General features: G+C 46.2%; 1 protein-coding gene across 1 annotated transcript in view; it reads right to left on the bottom strand.

Annotated features, from left to right (window-relative positions):
• The window catches only part of PLB1 (phospholipase B1), a 186,251-nt gene that overhangs the window by 150,806 nt on the left and 15,532 nt on the right, over positions 1-19,913 (bottom strand). Inside the window, exon 4 of the mRNA XM_081484271.1 lies at positions 17,725-17,914. The gene's annotated coding sequence lies outside the window, so the exon portion shown is untranslated. The remainder of the gene's footprint in view (positions 1-17,724; positions 17,915-19,913) is intronic.

Below are 19,913 nucleotides of genomic sequence, written 5' to 3'. Positions count from 1 at the left end.
GACAGACACGACTGAGCAACTGAACTAAACTGAACTGACTGCACTTGAACAACACAATTATTTTAGGTTTACCAACAACCTTCCTGTTGCTAAATCCAGAAGTCAGTTTTTATTTATTTGTTTGGCCATACCGTACAGCATGCGAGATCTTAGTTCCCCGACCAGGGATCCAACCCACATCCCTTGCATTGAGAATGTGGAGTCTTAACCACTGGACTACCAGGGAAGTCCTCCAGAAGTCAGTTTTTACTATTCATTTTAATCTATCAGCAATATTGGATACAGGTGACTGCCTTGCCTGTTTTCTTTTTTTAGAAATTTTTCGTTCACTTGGACTTCATAATAACACTCTCTTGGTTTTTCTCTTCCTTTGTTGTCTACTCTTTCTCGATTTTCTTTGCTAATTCTTCCTCATCATACTGATCGTTAAGCCCTGGAATACAACTGGGTTTGGTTCCCTCTTCTATAGGTTTATTCACATCTTGGTTGATTTTCCTACACCCATAACTTTATACACCATCTACATTCATTCAAATGTTGAATAATTTCTCTCCAGAAACTCCAGGTGCATTTCTAACTGGATAGTGAACATCTCCACTTGGATTTCTAATGGACTTCTGCAACTTAATATATCCAAACCAAAAATGTTAACAGTTCTGTTTCCAGGATAGTTCAGTTAAGCTCATAGAAGACAGACTCCTGCAGATAGCAACTGTGAACTCTTAGGAGCTACCAATTACCCTGGAGAGTGAACAAAAGCAAGCAGTTTCTGGAGAGGAATCAACATTTGGAAAAAGAGAATGCATAGAGCATGTTTCCTTTTTTTTAAAAAAAAAATGGTTTTTAGCCTGAAGCAGGCCACAGTCGAGTCACACAGGGCAGCTAAAATAATAGAAAACCTACAGTCCTTCTAGCCTGACGATTCAAAGGAGAGAATTTAAGACAGCCACAGCCTGTAGAAAATGAGGGGAGGAATTCAAGAAAAGAGACCCAGAGACAAAAAAACCATACATTTTTATGTATAAGCTCTGTCCAGATCTCTGGACAATTCCTGAAATGTAATACATGAGGCAGGTTTAAGAGGCCCAGATAAGAATAAAAGAACTGAGATTTGAACTGTGGCCTAAGAGACAGTTTATAGTCTGATAATACAACCAAGTTGATTGCCTGCTAAAGCAAACAAACAGTCCAGCATTTTGGAGGGAGCTGTACAACAGAATCCAGAGTCGTATGACTTAATCACAAGTCCAGAATATCCCCATATTACTCAATGCATTTGGAATGTGGAAAATGTGACCTATACTCAAAAGACAATCAATGAAAACTGAGATGATCCACATGTTAGAATCTGCTGCTGCTGCTGCTAAGTCGCTTCAGTCGTGTCCGACTCTGTGCGACCCCATAGACGGCAGCCCACCAGGCTCCGCCATCCCTGGGATTCTCCAGGCGAGAATACTGGAGTGGGTTGCCATTTCCTTCTCCAGTGCATGAAAGGGAAAAGGGAAAGTGAAGTCACTCAGTCGTGTCCGACTCTTAGCGACCCCATGGACTGTAGCCTACCAGGCTCCTCTGTCCATGGGATTTTCCAGGCAAGAGTACTGGAGTGGGGTGCCATTGCCTTCTCCGCACGTTAGAATCAGCAGATCATAATTTTAAAATAAGCTGTTATAACTATACTTCATGAGGTAAGTGGTTATGTGTTTGTAACAAACGAAGAGAGAGAAAACCTTGGGGGAAAAATAAACTCTATTTTTAAAAAGCTAAATGAGAACTCTAGAACTGAGAAAAGTAATATTTGAGATAAAGAATTCACTGGCTAGGCTTAACAACAGAATGGAGATAACAAAGGAAAGAGTCAATGACCTTGATGTTAGATCAGTAGAAAGCATCCAATCTGAAGACAAGGAGGAAAAACATGAAGCACCTCAGAGCATAAGAAACACTATCAAAATGTTTAACATACATAACTGGAACCGCAGAAGAAAAGGAGAGAGACTACTGGACAGAAAAAAAAGAATTAAGAAATAGACAAAATTCCCTCAAAGTGAAAGATATACAATTACAAGTTCAAGAAGCCCAGTATACCCCAAGCAAGACAAATACAAAGAAAATTTCCCCAAGGCACATTGTAGTTAAATTGCTAAAAATCAAAGATAAAGAGAAAAATTTGAAAGTAACCAGAGGAAAAAGATGTTTACATATAGAGGGGAAAGTGAAAGTTGTGTTTGACTCTTTGGGACCTCATGGACTACACAGTCCATGGAATTCTCCAGGCCAGAATGCTGGAGTGGATAGCCATTCCCACCTCCAGGGGATTGTCCAAACTCAGGGATTGAACCCAGGTCTCCCACATTGCAGGCAGATTCTTTACCAGCTGAGCCACAAGGGAAACCCCATATAGAGGGAAAAACAACTCCAATGACCCTGACTTCTCATCAGAAATAATGGACACCAATATTCAAAAAGGGGTTAATATCCAAAATATACCAGAAAAATTTGTACAACTCAATAGCAAAAGACCATTTAACCCAATTTTAAAATGAACAAATAACCTATAGACATTTTTCCAAAGAAGATATGCAGATTGTCAATGCACCTTGAACACATGCAAAGGTGCTCAGCATCACTAATCATCAGGGAAATTAAGGAAAAAAAAAGAGAGAGAAGAATGTGGTAAGGATGTGAAGAAAAGGGAACCCTTGGACATTGTTGGTGGGAATGTATACTGGTATGGTCACTATAGTATGGAGGCTCCTCAAGAAAATAAAAATAGAACTATCATATGATCCAGCAATCCCACTTCTTGATATATATCCAAAGGAAGTAAAACCATTATCTCAAAGAGATATCTGTACCCGCATGTTCATTGCAGCATTATTTACAATAGCCAAGGTACGGAAGCAACTGAAGTGCCTTTCAAAATATGAATTGATAAAGAAAATGTAGTATATGTGTACAACAGTATACTGTTAAGCCTTAAAAAAGAAGGAAATCCTGTCATTTGCAACAACATGGATGAACCTGGAGGGCAATATGCTAAGTGAAATAAGTCAGACAAAGACAAATACTTCATGGTATCACTGGCAACCCACTCCAGTACTCTGGCCTGGAAAACCCCATGGACAGAGGAGCCTGTAGAGCTACAGTCCATGGGATCACAATGAATCAGACATGACTGAGCGACTTCACTTTAAATAAAGGGGGCAGGGATCAAACTCATAGAAACAGATCAGAAGAGTGGCTGCCAGGGGCTATAGGTCAGAGAAACAGGCAGAAGGTGGTAAAAGTGTACAAACTTTCAGGTATAAAATAAATAAGGCCTGACGGTCTACAGTATAACATGAAGACTAAAGGTGACAACATTGTATCGTATTATTGAAATTTTCTAAGAGAGGAAAATTTAAATGTTCTCATCCCAGCCCCCAAAAAGATGAATATATGAGGTGATGGATGTCCCAATCAACTTAGATGGGGGCAACCTTTCACCATGGGTCATATATCAAATCATTGTTATGTACTTTAGATATCCTATCATTTTATCAGTTATACCATAATAAATATCATATCAAATCATTGTGTTATGTACTTTTAGATATCTTATAATTTTATCAGCTCTACCTTAATGCCAAAGAATTGTGCAAACTACTGCACAATTGCACTCATCTCACACGTTAGCAAAGCAACGCTCAAAATTCTCCAAGCCAGGCTTCAACAGTATGTGAACCATGAACTTCCAGATGTTCAAGCTGGATTTAGAAAAGGCAGAGGAACCAGAGATCAAATTGCCAACATTCATTGGATCATCAAAAAAGCAAGAGAGTTCCAGAAAAACAACTACTTTTGCTTTATTGACTACGCCAAAGCCTTTGACTGTGTGGATCACAACAAACTGTGGAAAATTCTTAAAGAGACGGGAATACCAGACCACCTATCCTGCCTCCTGAGAAATCTGTATGCAGGTCAGGAAGCAACAGTTAGAACTAGACATGGAACAACAGACTGGCTCCAAATCAGGAAAGGAGTATGTCAAGGCTGTATATTGTCAGCCTGCTTATTTAACTTATATGCAGAGTACATCATGAGAAACGCTGGGCTGGAGGAAGCACAAGCTGGAATCAAGATTGCCAGGAGAAATATCAATAACCTCAGATAGGCAGATGACACCACTCCTATGACAGAGAGTGAAGAAGAATTAAAGAGCCTCTTGATGAAAGTGAAAGAGGAGAGTGAAACAGTTGGCTTAAAACTCAACATTCAGAAAACTAAGATCATGGCATCCGGTCCCATCACTTCATGGCAAATAGATGGGGAAACAGTGGAAACAGTGGCAGACTTTATCTTTTTGGGCTCCAAAATCACTGCTGATGATGACTGCAGCCATGAAATTGAAAGACACTTGTTCCTTGGAAGAAAAGCTATGACCAACCTAGATAGCATATTGAAAAGTGGAGACATTAGTTTGTCAACAAAGTTCCATCTAGTCAAAGCTATGGTTTTTCCAGTAGTCACGTATGGATATGAGAGTTGGACTCTAAAGAAAGCTGAGCACCGAAAAATTGATGCTTTTGAAGTGTGGTGTTGGAGAAGACTCTTGAGAGTCCCTTGGACTGCAATGAGATCCAGCCAGTCCATCCTAAAGGAAATCAGTCCTGAATATTCATTGGAAGGACTAATGCTGAAGCTGAAACTCCAATACTTTGGCCACCTGATGCGAAGAACTGACTCATTGGAAAAGACCCTGATGCTGGGAAAGATTGAAGGTGGGAAAAGGGGATGACAGAAGATGAGATGGTTGGATGGCATCACCAACTTAATAGGCCTGAGTCTGAGTAAACTCCAGGATTTGGTGATGGACAGGGAAGCCTGGCATGCTGCAGTCCATGGGGTTACAAAGAGTCGGACATGACTGAGCAACTGAACTGAACTGAACTGACCTTAATAAAACTGAAAAAGGTAGGGGGGAGTGGAAACAATGGAGAAACATATGTAAAGTTCTGAAAGTAAAAATTTTTGACCCAGAATTCTACCCCAGCAAAAATATTCTTCAAAACTGAAGTTATAATAGATATCTCTAGTTAAAGATAAACTTAAAAATATCTCCATCAGCAGACCTTCACTACAGAAAATGCTAAGTGAAGTTCTCAGGCTGAAGGAAAGTAATATAAGGAAATGTGGATTATTAGAATCAAATTAAGACCATGGCAAATAGTAATAACTGGATGAATACAAAATCAAATTTGTAATTTCCACTTTGCCCCACCCAAATCCACTTTTTCCTGTAGGTTCCTTATTTTGACGATGAAAACTTCATCTTCACAGTTCCCCAGGCAAAAATACTAGGGTTAAGTCTTTCTCTTACTCCCCAGAAAGTAGTCTTGGTTCTCCTTTCAAATCAACATATATTCAGAATCTGATCATTCTTTCTACCCCCATTTGCGTTTCTGGTCCAAGCCACTAGCATATCTTGCCTGGGTTACTGCACTAACCTACTAATCAATCTCCCTATTTCTACCCATGCTACCATGCAGCCAATGGCAAAGGACATAGCAGTCAAAAGAATTTTTTTAAGATTATTTTTTTATGTGGACCATTTTTAAAGTCTTGATTGAACTTGTTACAGTATTGTTTTATGTTTTGGTTTTTGGCCATGAAGCACGTGGGATCTTAGCTCCCCGACCAGGGATTGAATCTGTACCCCCTGCACTGGAAGGAGAAGTCTTAACCAGTGGAATACAAGGGAAGTCCCCCCAAAGGGATCCTTTTAAAGCCTATGTCAGTTCTTTCACTCTTCTGCTCATCACTCTCTGCTGACTTCCCATCTCACCAGGGAACAAAAAGAGTCCTTGCCACAGTCTACAAAGGCCTCATGTGATGTGGTCCCTGCTCCTTCTCTGCTCCTCCTCTCTCCCTCTCTTGCTCACTCTGATCAGGCTACCTTGGCTTCCTTCAGTTCAGTTGCTCAGTCATGTCCGACTCTTTGCGACCCCATGGACTGCAGCATGCCAGGCTTCCCTGTCCATCACCAACTCCTGGAGTTTACCTAAACTCATGTCCATTGAGTCGGTGATGCCATCCAACCATCTCATCCTCTGATGTCCCCTTCTCCTCCTGCCTTCAATCTTCAAACACACCAGCACGTTGCTGTCTCAGGGACTTTGCTCTTGCCCCAACCTCCTTTTCTGGTATTTTCAGGATCCACTCCCTCAATGTTCTGCCTAAATGATCCTTTATCAGTGAAGTCTTTCCTAACCAGCCTCCTTTGTTTTTACTTTTCTTCATAACACGTTTTGGCTTCATAATTATTTAAACATTTGTTGAATGAATGAATGACACAAATACCTACAACACAAGGCTGAAAGTTCAGATAAAGAGTTATGAGAGTTTAAAGGAAGGAAACTATTATTAACTGAGCATTCTTCATATTCTATCACTATTGGTTATATCATTTAATCTTCATTACTAGCCTGTTAAATCATGTATTGCCACTAATTTACAGAGAGATGTTGAAGCTCAGAAAGGTAGTTTTCCAAGGTCACATGTATAGTAAGTGAAGGTGGCAGAATTCAACCTAGGTCTTTATTAATTTCATTGATACATTCATTGCCTCACACAGCTTCCCAACCCCCATCTGGCTCAGATGAGGGAGGGACCAGAAGTATTTGGAGAGACTTTCTGGAGGAGGTGGTATTCTGAATCCTGTGAGGTAAGAGAAAAAATATTTATGTGTTTCCCAGTTCCTGGCACAGAGTCTTAAAACCCTTGTAATTCCCCCACGTGATAAGAGCACTAGGAGCATCTTTTGTTCTAATATTTGGTCTTTGACCCCGGTTTCTGACACAGAATGCCTAAATCCTTTGGAATTTCCTGGGTGGATAGCAATGCCTTTGCTGTAATAAGGTGGCTCTTCGGAGGTTCTTGGGTGGGGGCTGGTCTCTGGAAAGACCAAGCCACAATTAGAAACTTGGGATTTTCAGCCCCACCTCACATTCTCCAGAGAAAGGGGAGGGGAAATGGAGTTGATAATCGCCCAGCTCTGCTAGTGGTAAAGAATCCACCTGCCAACCCAGGAGACACCAGAGACTCGGGTTTGATCCCTGGGTCAGGAAGATTCCCTGGAGAAGGAAATGGCAACCCACTCCAGTATTCTTGCCTGAAGAATTCCATGGACAGAGGAGCCTGGCAGGCTACAGTCCATGGGGTCACAAAGAGTCAGACGTGACTGAGCACACATGCATAATAAACTAGTAAATAGTAAAGAAACTGTTCCTGAGGTCTGTGAGCCACTGCAGCAAATTAGTTGAACCTCCTCCGATTTATAGTCAGTCAGTAAGCAGCGTAGGTGGCAACCTGGATTTGCAAATTGTCATCTAAAGTGAAGTGGGAGAGACTTACCTGGTGGCTCAGTGCTAAGGAATGCACTTTCCAATGCAGGAGATGGTAAATGCGGGGACACAGGTTTGATTCCTGGCCCGGGAGGATCCCACATGCCGTGAGGCAACTAAGCCCATGAGCCACAACTCCTGAGCCCACACGCTAGAGCCCCAGAGCTTCAACTACTGGAGCCTGAGCACCCTAGAGCCTGTGTTCACAACAAAAGAAACCATTGCAATGAGAAGCCCCCATTTGCCACAACTGGAGAAAGCCCACGTGCAGCAATGAAGATCCAGCACAGTCATAAGTATATCTTTTTTAAGTCTAAAAAAATTAAAAATTTAAAAATTATATAGTGGGGTAGAAGGAACTTCCCTGGAGGTCCAGTGGTTAAGACTCCATGTTCCACAGCAGAGGGCACGGGTTTGAACCCTAGTTGGGGAACTAGATCCTGCATGTTGCATGCTGAGAGAGAGAGAGAGAAAGAGTAAGAGAGAGAAAGACAGAAAGAGAGAGAAAGAAAGAAAGAGAGAAGGGGAGAGAAAAGGGGGAGGAAGGGAGGGGGGAAAAAAGAAAGTGGGGTAGAAGGGGGCAGCCTTGTGGGACTAAGCCCTAACCTGTGGCATCTGATGTTATCTCCAGGTAGACAGTGTCAGAACTGGATGAAATTCCATGTAGGACAACCAGCTTGTGTCACAAATTTATTTGATGTCGGGGGGTGGGGCTGAGCCCCACACATCTGGTGTCAGGAGTGCTGTGAGTGTGACAGAAGTGTGAGAGCAAAGGAAACACACCAGAGAAGTGGGTTTTCCTTGCACAGTTCCCAAGAGACAAGATATAGGCAGGAGGTTAGCATCAGTTGCTAAACGGAGAGGGCCATCCTAAGACACATGTAAGAGGAGGGTGACAGCAAGAGCAACCTTTGCTACTTCACAATTCTGCCTGACCTTTCCAACAATCAGAGATGTCCCCAAATGGAGCCAACAACCTAGGCAATCAATAAGGATGATATTGCTAATGATTCCTTATCTGTTCAGAGGACTTCAGAGTTTACAAGTGCTTTCACATACATAACCTCACTGATTCTGTGACAGTTCTGTAACATAGGAAAGGGCAAGTATTCTTTCCCTATTTAATACCTGAGGCAGCAGGGACTCAGCCATTAGGTTCAACTTGGGTCCTTTCAGTTGAAGTTCCGAGTTCATTTGAGGCTCTGATAGCTCCATTCTTGAAGTGCTGGTTGAGAGCAGTAGGGCTCCATGTTGGATTGTCATGGGGGGGGGGGGGCGGGGGGAGAGAATGTGAACCACAGTGGAAGAGCATGAGGGAATCTGTGCACTTTATGATTTCATGATCTTGGTTCAATCTTTCTTTACAAAGCTTCTTTATGGTAGTAAAGTATATCTGACATAAAATGCACCACTAATCATTTTTAAGTGTACAGTTCAGTGGCAATAAGTACACTCACAAGATAGTGCAGCCATCACCACCATCCATCTCCAGAACTTTTCATCATCCCAAAGTGAAGCTCTGTCCCCCTCCCCAGCCTGTGGCAACCACCATCCTACTTTCTGTCTCTATGGATTTAACTATTCCAGGTACGTCATATAAGTGGTTCAGTTCAGTTCAGTCCAGTCACTCAGTCGTGTCTGACTCTTTGCAACCCCATGGATGGCAGCATGCCAGGCCTCCCTGTCTATCACCAACTCCCGGAGTTTACCCAAACTCATGTTGACTGAGTCAGTGATGCCATCCAAACATCTCATCTTCTGTCGTCCCCTTCTCCTCCTGCCTTCAATCTTTCCCAGCATCAGAGAAATGAGTCAATGGGTCAGCTTTTCAAATGAGTCAGCTCTTCCCATCAGGTGGCCAAAGTATTGGGGTTTCAGCTTTAACATCAGTCCTTCCAATGAACACTCAGGACTGATTTCCTTTAGGATGGACTGGCTGGATCTCCTTGCAGTCCAGGGGACTCTCAAGAGTCTTCTCCAACACCACAGTTCAAAAGCATCAATTCTTGGGCTCTCAGCTTTCTTTAGAGTCCAACTCTCCCATCCATACGTGACTACTAGAAAAACCATATCCTTGACTAGATGGACCTTTGTTGGCAAAGTAATGTCTCTGCTTTTTAATATGCTGTCTAAGTTGGCCATAACTTTCCTTCCAAGGAGTAAGCATCTTTTAATTTCATGGCTGCAATCACCATCAGCAGTGATTTTGGAGCCCAAAAAAATAAAGTCTGCCACTGTTTCCACTGTTTCCCCATCTATTTGCCATGAAGTGATGGTACCGGATGCCATGATCTTAGTTTTCTGAATGTTGAGTTTTAAGCCAACTGTTTCACTCTCCTCTTTCACTTTTATCATGAGGCTGTTTAGTTCTTCACTTTCTGCCATAAGGGTGGTGTCATCTGCCTATCTGAGGTTATTGATATTTCTCCTGGCAATCTTGATTCCAGCTTGTGCTTCCTCCAGGCCAGCATTTCTCATGATGTACTCTGCATATAAGTTAAATAAGCAGGGTGACAATATACAGCATTGATATACTCCTTTTCTTATTTGGAATGAAACAATATTTGTCCTTTGGTGTCTGGTTTATTCCACTTGACAAAATGTTTTTAAGTTTCATTCATATCATAACATTTATCAGAATTTCCTTCTTTTAGAAGGCTGAATAATATTTCACTGATGTATTGTGACTGTGGCTCAGATCATGAAATCTTATTGCTAAATTCAGACTTAAATTGAAGAAAGTAGGGAAAACCACTAGACCATTCAGGTATGACCTAAATCAAATCCCTTATGATTATACAGTGGAAGTGACAAATAGATTTAAGGGACCTGATCTGATAGACAGAGTGCCTGATGAACTATGGGCAGAGGTTCATGACATTATACAGGAGACAGGGATCAAGACCATCCCCAAGAAAGAAATGCAAAAAAGCAAAATGGCTGTCTGAGGAGGCCTTACAAATAGTTGTGAAAAGAAGAGATGCAAAAAACAAAGGAGAGAAGCAAAGATACACCCATTTGAATGCAGAGTTCCAAAGAATAGCAAGGAGAGATAAGAAAGCCTTCCTCAGTGACCAGTGGAAAGAAATAGAGGAAAATAATTGAATGGGAAAGACTTAGAGATTTCTTCAAGATGATTAGAGATACCAAGGGAACATTTCATGCAAAGATGGGCACAATAAAGGACAGAAATGGTATGGACCTAATAGAAGCAGAAGATATTAAGAAGAGGTGGCAAGAATACACAGAAGAACTGTACAAAAAAGATCTTCATGACCCAGATAATCACGATGGTGTGATCACTCACCTAGAGCCAGACATCCTGGAATGTGAAGTCAAGTGGGCCTTAGGAAGCTAGTGGAGGTGATGGAATTCCAGTTGAGCTATTTTAAATCCTAAAAGATGATACTGTAAAAGTGCTGCACTCAATATGCCAGGAAATTTGGAAAACTCAGCAGTGGCCACAGGACTGGAAAAGGTCACTTTTCATTCCAATCCCAAAGAAAGGTAATGCCAAAGAATGCTCAGACTACCACACAATTGCACTCATCTCACACGTTAGTAAAGTAATGCTCAAAATTCTCCAAGCCAGGCTTCAGCAATGCGTGAACCGTGAACTTCCAGAAGTTCAAGCTAGTTTTAGAAAAGGCAGAGGAACCAGAGATCAAATTGCCAACATCCTCTGGATTATCGAAAAAGCAAGAGAGTTCCAGAAAAACATCTATTTCTGCTTTCTTGACTATGCCAAAGCCTTTGACTGTGTGGATCACAATAAACTGTGGAAAATTCTGAAAGAGATGGGAATACCAGACCACCTGATCTGCCTCCTGAGAAACCTGTATGCAGGTCAGGAAGCAACAGTTAGAACTGGACACGGAGCAACAAACTGGTTCCAAATCAGGAAAGGAGCATGTCAAGGCTGTATATTGTCACCCTGCTTATTTAACTTATATGCAGAGTACATCATGAGAAATGCTGGCCTGGAGGAAGCACAAGCTGAAATCAAGATTGCCGGGAGAAATATCAATAACCTCAGATAGGCAGATGACACCACTCTTATGGCAGAAAGTGAAGAAGAACTAAAGAGCCTTTTGATGAAAGCGAAAGAGGAGAGTGAAAAAGTTGGCTTAAAGCTCAACATTCAGAAAACTAAGATCATGGCATCCGGTACCATCACTTCATGGCAGATAGATGGGGAAACAGTGGAAACAGTGGCAGACTTTATTTTTTTGGGCTCCAAAATCACTGCAGATGGTGACTACAGCCATGAAATTAAAAGATGCTTACTCCTCAGAGAAGGAAATGGCACCCCACTCCAGTACTCTTGCCTGGGAAACCCTGTGGACGGAGGAGCCTGGTGGGCTGCAGCCCATGGGGTCGCAAAGAGTCAGACACGACTGAGCGACTTCACTTTCACTCTTCACTTAAATGCACTGGAGGAGGAAATGGCAACTCACTCCAGTATTCTTGCCTGGAGAATCCCAGGGACAGAGGAGCCTGGTGGGCTGCCGTCTATGGGGTCGCACAGAGTCGGACACGACTGACGCGACTTAGCAGCAGCAGCACTCCTTGGAAGGAAAGTTATGACCAACTTAGACAGCATATTAAAAAGCAGAGACATTACTTTGCCAACAAAGGTCCATCTAGTCAAGGCTATGGTTTTTCCGGTAGTCATGTATGGATGGGAGAGTTGGACTCTAAAGAAAGCTGAGCACTGAAGAATTGATGCTTTTGAAGTGTGGTGTTGGAGAAGACTCTTGAGAGTCCCTTGGCCTGCGAGGAGATCCAACCAGTCCATCCTAAAGGAGATCAGTCCTGAGTGTTCATTGGAAGGACTGATGTTGAAGCTGAAACTCAACAGATGTTTGGCCACCTGATGGGAAGAGCTGACTCATTTGAAAAGACCCTGATGCTGGGAAAGATTGAAGACAGGAGAAGATGGGGACAACAAAAGATGAGATGGTTGGATGGCATCAGCAACTTGATGGACATGAGTTTGGGTAAACTCTGGGAGTTAGTGATGGGCAGGGAGGCCTGGTGTGCTGTGGTCCATGGGGTCGCAAAGAATCGGACACAACTGAGCAACTGAACTGAACTGTGTGTATTAGATACCACATTGTCTGTGTTCATTCCCAGTTGTTGTGGTTCAATCTTGCTGACAAAAGGAGTAGCCTGTTTCTCCAGAAATATATCCCCCTTTAGGCTGCTAGCTCCAAGAGCAGACTGTGCCAGCATCCTTGCTCTTTACCCCAGGGAGTCTCTCCGCATGCAATGGGGTTATTTGCACAGGGAATTACCACCTTGGAATCAGATCCCATTGTGAGAACAGTGGTAGTTACCAGTCTTCTAGAAGACAGTATTTGTCTTTCCTTGAAGAACAGGAATGGCAAAATCCTCCAGGTTGTCCTGCTGCCCCAAACCAAGAAATGTAGCTTGGTCACCTGAGTTGCCTGGGGAGAGGGAGAGAGAGGTGGCAGATGGGGACAGCCACCACTTCTGCCTTGTTCCTTCATGCAGTCTCCCAAGATGCCCTTGTCCCTCTCAGTCACTGCCAACTAGAAGCTGGCCAGGGCAGGGTGGTGTGGCCACCTGTTGGGAACCAGGGGTGGTACAGCCTTGGGGCCCAGAGAGAGAACCCATCCTTTCCAGCTGGACCTGCCACAAGCACCAGGCAGCAACATGCCTGCTTCAACCCTGCCACCAGGGAAGGAAAGGTTTGCAAGCTGAAACCACTGCAGGAAAAGCTAGATAAAAACCAAAACCAGAACAAAGGCAGCCGCTATATCCAGACAGAACTTTAGTCAGCATTAAGAAGAAATGAGGACTTCCCTGATGGGCCAGTGGTTAAGAATCTGCCTGCCAATGTCAGGGACACAGGATCAATCCCTGGTCTCAGAAGATTCCACCTGCCCCAGGGCAACTAAACACATCACCACAGCTACTGAGACCGTGCTCTGCAACAAGAGAAGCCACCACAATGAGAAGTCTAGGTACCTCAACTAGGGAAAGCCCACACAGCAACAAAGACCCAGTGCAACCAAAAACAAAAATAAATTTTTTCAAAAAAAAAAAAAAAGAGGGAGAAGAAATGAGCTATCAAGTCATGAAAAGACACAGAGGAATTTAAATGCAGATGACTAAGAGAAAGAAGCCAAGCTCAAAAGCCTACATACAGTACAATTCCAACCCTATGACTTCCTGAATAAAGCAAAACGACAGAGACAGTAAAAAACTCAGTGGTTGCCAGGGGTTAGGAAGGAGGGCAGGACGAATTGGTAGAGCCCAGGGTATTTTTAGGACAGCAGAGCTACTCTGTGTGCTGCTATTATAATGGATACAAGTGTCAAAACCCGTTGAGTGTACAACGTCCAGAATGAGCCCTAAAAGGGAAACCATGGACTCTGGGTGATGATGACATGTCAGTGCAGTTTCATGGATTGTGACAGATGGACCTCACTGGTGGGGGATATGGATGGCGGGAAGGCTGTGCGCGTGCAGGGTGGGGGTATATATGGGACCATGGGCATATGGGAATTCTCTGTACTTTCTGCTCCATTTTGCTGTGAACCTCAAACTCTAAAAAAAAAATAAAGTCTATTAAAAAAAAAAGCAGCTCCAGACACCCTGAGAGCTGGGTACCAGAGAGGACCACCACCTCGTTCTTCACACACAGTGACTCAGCTGTAGGCTCAGAGACACGTGTTCACCAGCAGGAGGGCTCACAGCCCCATCTTCTTTTCCGATGCCATTTCTTTTTCTCAGGGACAGGGATGGAGAGGCACTCCTTTGCCTTAGAAGTGCGGAGAGGGGATTCCTTCAAACCCTATACTTGATTCCTCAGCTTAAATTTCACCCATCACGAGGCCTCCCCTGACCTCCCCAATCCGTAGTCACCCCACTTCCCTATCTGGAGGCCTGGTTTTCTGCCCAGCCCTCCTAACCACCTGAAATTAGCTTATTTGCTTACACAGGCCAAAACTAAGGCAGAGCCTTGTCCCTGGTGCCTGGTGGGTGGCATAGAGTAGGAGGTCAATAAATGTTGGTTGACTAAATGAGTAATTGGGTAACCAGCTGTATAACCCAGGGCAAGGCAGTTAAATTTTTCTGGACCCCAATTTCCTCATCTGTAAAATGAGCGATTAGATTTAATGATTGTGCTGTCTTCTTGCTACAATGCTCTGAATGTTCCAGCAACTATCAGAATGACCTTGTTTTTCCACTCAAGGGCTTCTGCCAGGCCACTAGGTGACTGCGAGGTCTTTAGGAAGAGAGTGCCTAGAAGCCCGATCGATGTTTCCTGACTTCTCAGGCTAGGTCTGCAGATGCAGGAGGTGGGTCAGAGTGTGAGCCGAGTAGAGGGGGTTGTGGGGGAGCTCCTCCGTTACAATGTGAGCTCTAGGATGGTGAGCACTCATATCTGTTTGTGCAGCCCATGTGCCTAGAACAGGGTCTGGCACACCTTAGGCTCACTAGACAGTGAGGAATGAGTCAAGGCACAGCCCTCAGCACGTGTTTCCAGTCTTGGATGAGTGTTCTGTTTGGGTCTCCCGCGTGGTATGAAAACAGTAATAATAATCCCTCCCATGGGCGGAGCCCTTTGCACAGTGTTCGCACATGCATCATGCATTTGAGCCTCATGACAGCCCCATGAGATAAGGACCATCAAGTGCTATTATCCCCAGTTTACAGATGAGATGACTGAGGTTCAAAGAGTTTGTCTTGCCCCAGGCCACATAGCTAGTAAATGGCAGAGTCTGATCTCACACCCTGGGTTTTTTTTCCAGCCCCAATGTCTGTATGTTGCTGGTCGTGAAGAGCCCTGCATGTGGCGGGAGAAGGAAGCCTTATGTTAGAGCCAGAACCCCAGGAGAGAAAAGGCGGCACAGAGAGCAGAGCCCACTGGCTGGGGGATGGGGTTGGGGAGGAGGGAGTGAGGAGCAGGAGGAGCACAAGCAGAGCCGGATATTCCCTTCACTCCAGCAGTGGCCGCGACCCCTTGGAGAGAGGCTGGAAAGACTGCAGGCCTCACGTAGGCGCTCTGCCCCTCAGGCCCAGACATGCAGGGCTGCGAACAGATCCTTCCCCAGGCACAGATGCCAAGGATGTGGGCAGACTGGTTTGAGGAACACAAAAACCCAGCTGAAAGATTTCTTCCCTTTCCCACACAAGGCACCAGACCTGCCCTGTCATCCCTATGCCAAGGAATTCTCCAGAACAACATCTGCCCTGCCTCCAAAGCTGCCTGACTTTGCCAAAGTCACTCCTGAGTCTCTTCAAATCGTACACACACAGACTGCCCCCCAGAGCCCTCACCTGAGGGTCCCCAGGCTGAGCCCAAGTCAGCACTGCGCCCCCCCCAACCCCAGATCCACCAGTGGAAACCCTTTGCTCCCATCCCACCTCCCCAGTCCTGAGGTACCTTCTCTCCTCTGCTCTCCCAGGCCTGTTTTGGTCCTTCTGCCCAGGCTCTGGCCCTGGGGCTTCTCGGCTGGCTCCCCAGGGTAGGACACAGCCCCGATGCTGGGCCCCACTGGGTGCAGGGGTCACGGATGCCAGCCACCTTACATCAGCCCACATCAGGGAGCCCCAGGGAGTCAGCAGTTATCACACCACCCAGAAGCCTTGTTCCAGAAGCCACAAGGCAGTGATGAGGAAATGGAGGGGGATGGCCGGGGCAGGGACAAGTGGCGGCCCACGCACTGGCCTGTGTTCATCACTGAGGGCATGGAGCATGCCCTGCAGAGATGTGGTCACGGCGAATGCCACCCCAAAAGGGGTGGGCAGGGAGATGGAGGACCCACTTGAAAGCTAGCCAGAAGAGATGTCATGTAAAAATGTCCTTCTCTTGGTGGAGGGGTGGTTTTCTCTCCAGATGCCCCAGCAAGACCCAAAATGGCAGGAGCGGGAATGTCTCAGTTACTCATAGGCCTATGTTTCGGTCAGTCTGTTGGCTCTGTGACCAATAGACGCCCTCCTGCTATGTGCTGGACTCCAGAATCGGGTCCTCCCTCCCGCTTCACAAGGAGCTTTGGATGCAGCTTCCCTTGCCACCTAGCTGGAACTGGGCAAGGTAGGCCAATAGGTGATGACCACCACCACATGCAGCTTGTGTATTGATCACACGTTTCTTGATCACCTGCTCTCCCAGGCCTCGTGCTGATGAGGTTCTCATTTCCTTGATGGGATGCCTCCCAGAGATGGTTCTGGTAGCCACAACATTGGGGAGGGGTAGGGGGTTGCTTCTGACCTGGGTTGGGGAGGATCAGATGCCCTGCCTTGGGGACAGTCCCGTTTTATGTCTGTTGTCCCAGCCTTGTTATCCTCAGAGCCCCCCCTCACTCTTAGAGGTGTCTTGGTTTGGAAGACACATGATAGGTTTGGGGGGACTGTTGGGTGACGGGCTCAGGGGAGCTGTGTGTGATGTGTGATTTCCAAGAGGGGGCAACTGGGCCCAGAGAGGTGGACACTAGAGGGCGCCAGTTAGCTGTGCTTGGCGGGCAAAGTCTCCAGGATGGGCCAAACTGGCAGCCAGGGCCAAGACTGTCTGAAGAGAGTCTCAGGCAGAGACCTGCAGGTGGGGGCGGGTGTCCAACAGAGCCATAGTCAAACCCTTTCCTGGCTTGCACCCAGCCTAGCCCACCCCCTCACTGCCCCTGTCCACCCAGCAAAGTGCTGAGCCCTGCCCACTCTGCCTCCCCTCCTCCACTTCAGCCTGGCTAAGTCCCTGCTAGCCTCTCTCCCCAGGGTGTGGCATGGTCCACCCCAGCTGGAGGCCTCAGACCGCTGGGCCTCTCCCAGTGGGCTGGGGCTGGGCTTCAGATGGCCATTCTGGAAAAATGGCCCGGCCAGGTCAAAGGAAACCCCACGGCCCTGCAGGGGAGAAGGTGGAGAGGGGGCTGGCAGGAGGTAGGAGAGGCCTGCTTTCTCTTCCTTAACCCACCCTCCCCATCATGCAGACTCAGACACAACACTTGGGTCTGGGCATTCCCTTCCATGTAGAGCCTGGAAGGCATATAATCTGCCAAGAGCCCGCTGCTCACCATCCTGACCTGGCCACTGCCCCATCCAACCCACAACCGGACACAGGATCGGCCTCCAGGGGACAAACTCTCTGTTCCTGTTCTTCCCCCTGCCCCCAACCCCCATGACCCCTCTCCTTGATGAACCCAGTGTTGCTGGGGCCCCAAGCAGGAGAGAGAAGGCCACACAAAAGCAAGGTTGGGGACTGTTAAAACCACATGCTTTGACTTCCAACAGACTTGGCCTGGGTTGCAGCTCTGATATTGGTCGATGTGTGACACTGGGCACGTTAATTAACTTCTCTAAGCCTCAGTTGACTCACCTACCAAAGGTTATAAAAGCAGCTGTTTCATAAGGGTGGTGGGAGGATTAAATGCAGTAAGAACACAGAGCACCTAGTTCAGTGCCTGGCACCTGAGGACGCAGTGCCCTTGGTGGAGGAGACTCTGGGAAGCACCAGCAGGGCCCCTCAGTCTCAGCCCAGCTTCTCTCTCTCCAGCTGGAGTCCTTGTCTGCAAGAGAAGAACAAAGATGGACCATAAAACGTGTGATGGTACCTATGGTACATGCAGATGAATTTTCTATTTGACAGTGACATCAGGGGATGTAGGAAACCATGGCTGCCTCAGTGCCAATAGCCTCAGTCTTTTAAAGCATCATTTGTTCATTCATTCGTTCATTTGTTCATTTGTGCATTAGTCCCAGGTTACAACTGTTGTCATGACATAATGGTTAATGGCCTCCTTTCACTCTTGAGGTGTCCTGCTTTGGATGATAGACTATATGATCACCCTATTTAGTGTGCTGGAACCTGTGCTAGGCCATAAGGATTGAGAGAGAGGGATGCTATATAAAGCCACTGGGCTTATAAAGCCTTATATAGGGCTCACCAGCTAGTGAGGAAACAGATGAGATGATTGGAGAAGTGTGGCCAGCTGGTGCCCCTCTGGCCACTAAGATCCCACCGAGAAGCCTCCTTTGATTTCTCTCTGCTTGAGGTAATTTACTTTTACTTATTTACAAACCAACTTTTTCAGGTCAGTTCACACCATACATTTTCCACCAGGGACATGAAGTAGCCTTCCTATTATTCATTACAATATTATTTTTCACCAGCCTCAGGAGCTGCCTTCCATTCAGATCGTGGGGCATTCTTTTTTAAGAATTGTAGATAGCCTGTCTGCTCCTTGGTGATCCTGTAAACATCAATGTTTCAGAAGCAGGGTGCTAATTTATTTTTTCATTCTCATGACAAAGTATACAACTGGACAATGGCAGTGACCTAGAGGCACCCTCTGCAAGGCCAAGCCTCAGAACATGCTTGAAACACCTCCATGAAATTCAGTGAAGTTGGGGGAAGTCTTGGGGAAATGAGAGGAAAGCAGCAGGGTGTCCCCTGGGTTTGGCTGGGGCTCATGTCCGGGGCAAAAACCTCCAGGCTCGTGCCTGACCATCTGAGTTGGGTCAGGGGAGGATGACTGCCTCCCTAAGGGACCAAAGGTGGCCAGACATGAGTGTATGGGTGAGAGTGGTCCCCCCCGGCCACCCAAACCAGAACCAGGAATTTCTTGGGAAATGGAGGCTTTAAGGGGCCCAAACCTGCCAGATTTCCTCACCCCGTGCCCATCGTTCTTGATTCAGGTCTCATCAGACACGCTCTTCCTTTCCCCACCCGTGCCCTCCCAGGTTCCTACTCAGTTAACTTGATCACCAGGTCCCACATTTGCTGCAGGGTCTCTGTGTCATCTGTCCCACCTTCTCACCCAGGGATCGAACTCATGACTATCTCACAATTATCCCAGAGGGTAACCGGGCGAAAAACGTGATTGTACATGGCCAGCCCCAGGAAGAGCATCGCCTTATTTAGATGTGCTGCCCCCAGAGGAGGAAGGAAGGAAGAGGAGGGAGATGACAGGACCAAAAGGAGAAGAAAGAAGGCATGGGTGATTCTGAGAATTAAGGGTAACTAGTGATATTATCATGGGGAGTGTTGTGGGGGCAAGGCCCTGTGACTCATTCATGAGTCTGGCCCCCATACCCAGGAGAAGTCACTCATTTAGTAAGTCATTAAGTCTTTCAGTACACATTGATGGAGCTGTTATCCTGTTTTAGACACTGGACTAGGCACCGGGGAGGGAGCGAGAACTGACAAGACACGGGGAGCTGGTGGCCTCCAAGGAAAGACGGTTCCACTGCAGAGTGTAGGTGTGCACGGGGCAGAGGGAGATGGGGCCGGAGGGCAGGGGCGTGGCGGCATGGAGGGAGTGGCAGGAAAGACTGCCCCCCAGGAGGGAAGGGGAGGGTGGGGAGGAGATGTGCTGTGGGAGGAGTAGTGCCAGCCGCCAGACAGACGGAGGGGGAAGGGAGTTACAGGCAGAGGAAGGAGCACCGAGGGGAAGGCACGGAGGTTGCAGGGTGGGGGAGGTTTGGGGAACTGTAGGTAGTTCCTGAGAAGGGTGCAGGGGACGGTGGTGAGAAATGAGTTTGAAGACCTAAGCACAGCCTATCCTG

This window comes from Giraffa tippelskirchi, chromosome 4 (genome assembly GCF_054371585.1).
Source record: "Giraffa tippelskirchi isolate mGirTip1 chromosome 4, T2T-mGirTip1v1.2.pri, whole genome shotgun sequence".
NCBI classification, from domain to species: Eukaryota; Metazoa; Chordata; class Mammalia; order Artiodactyla; family Giraffidae; genus Giraffa; species Giraffa tippelskirchi.
This window is presented reverse-complemented; position numbering and strand designations above follow the sequence as displayed.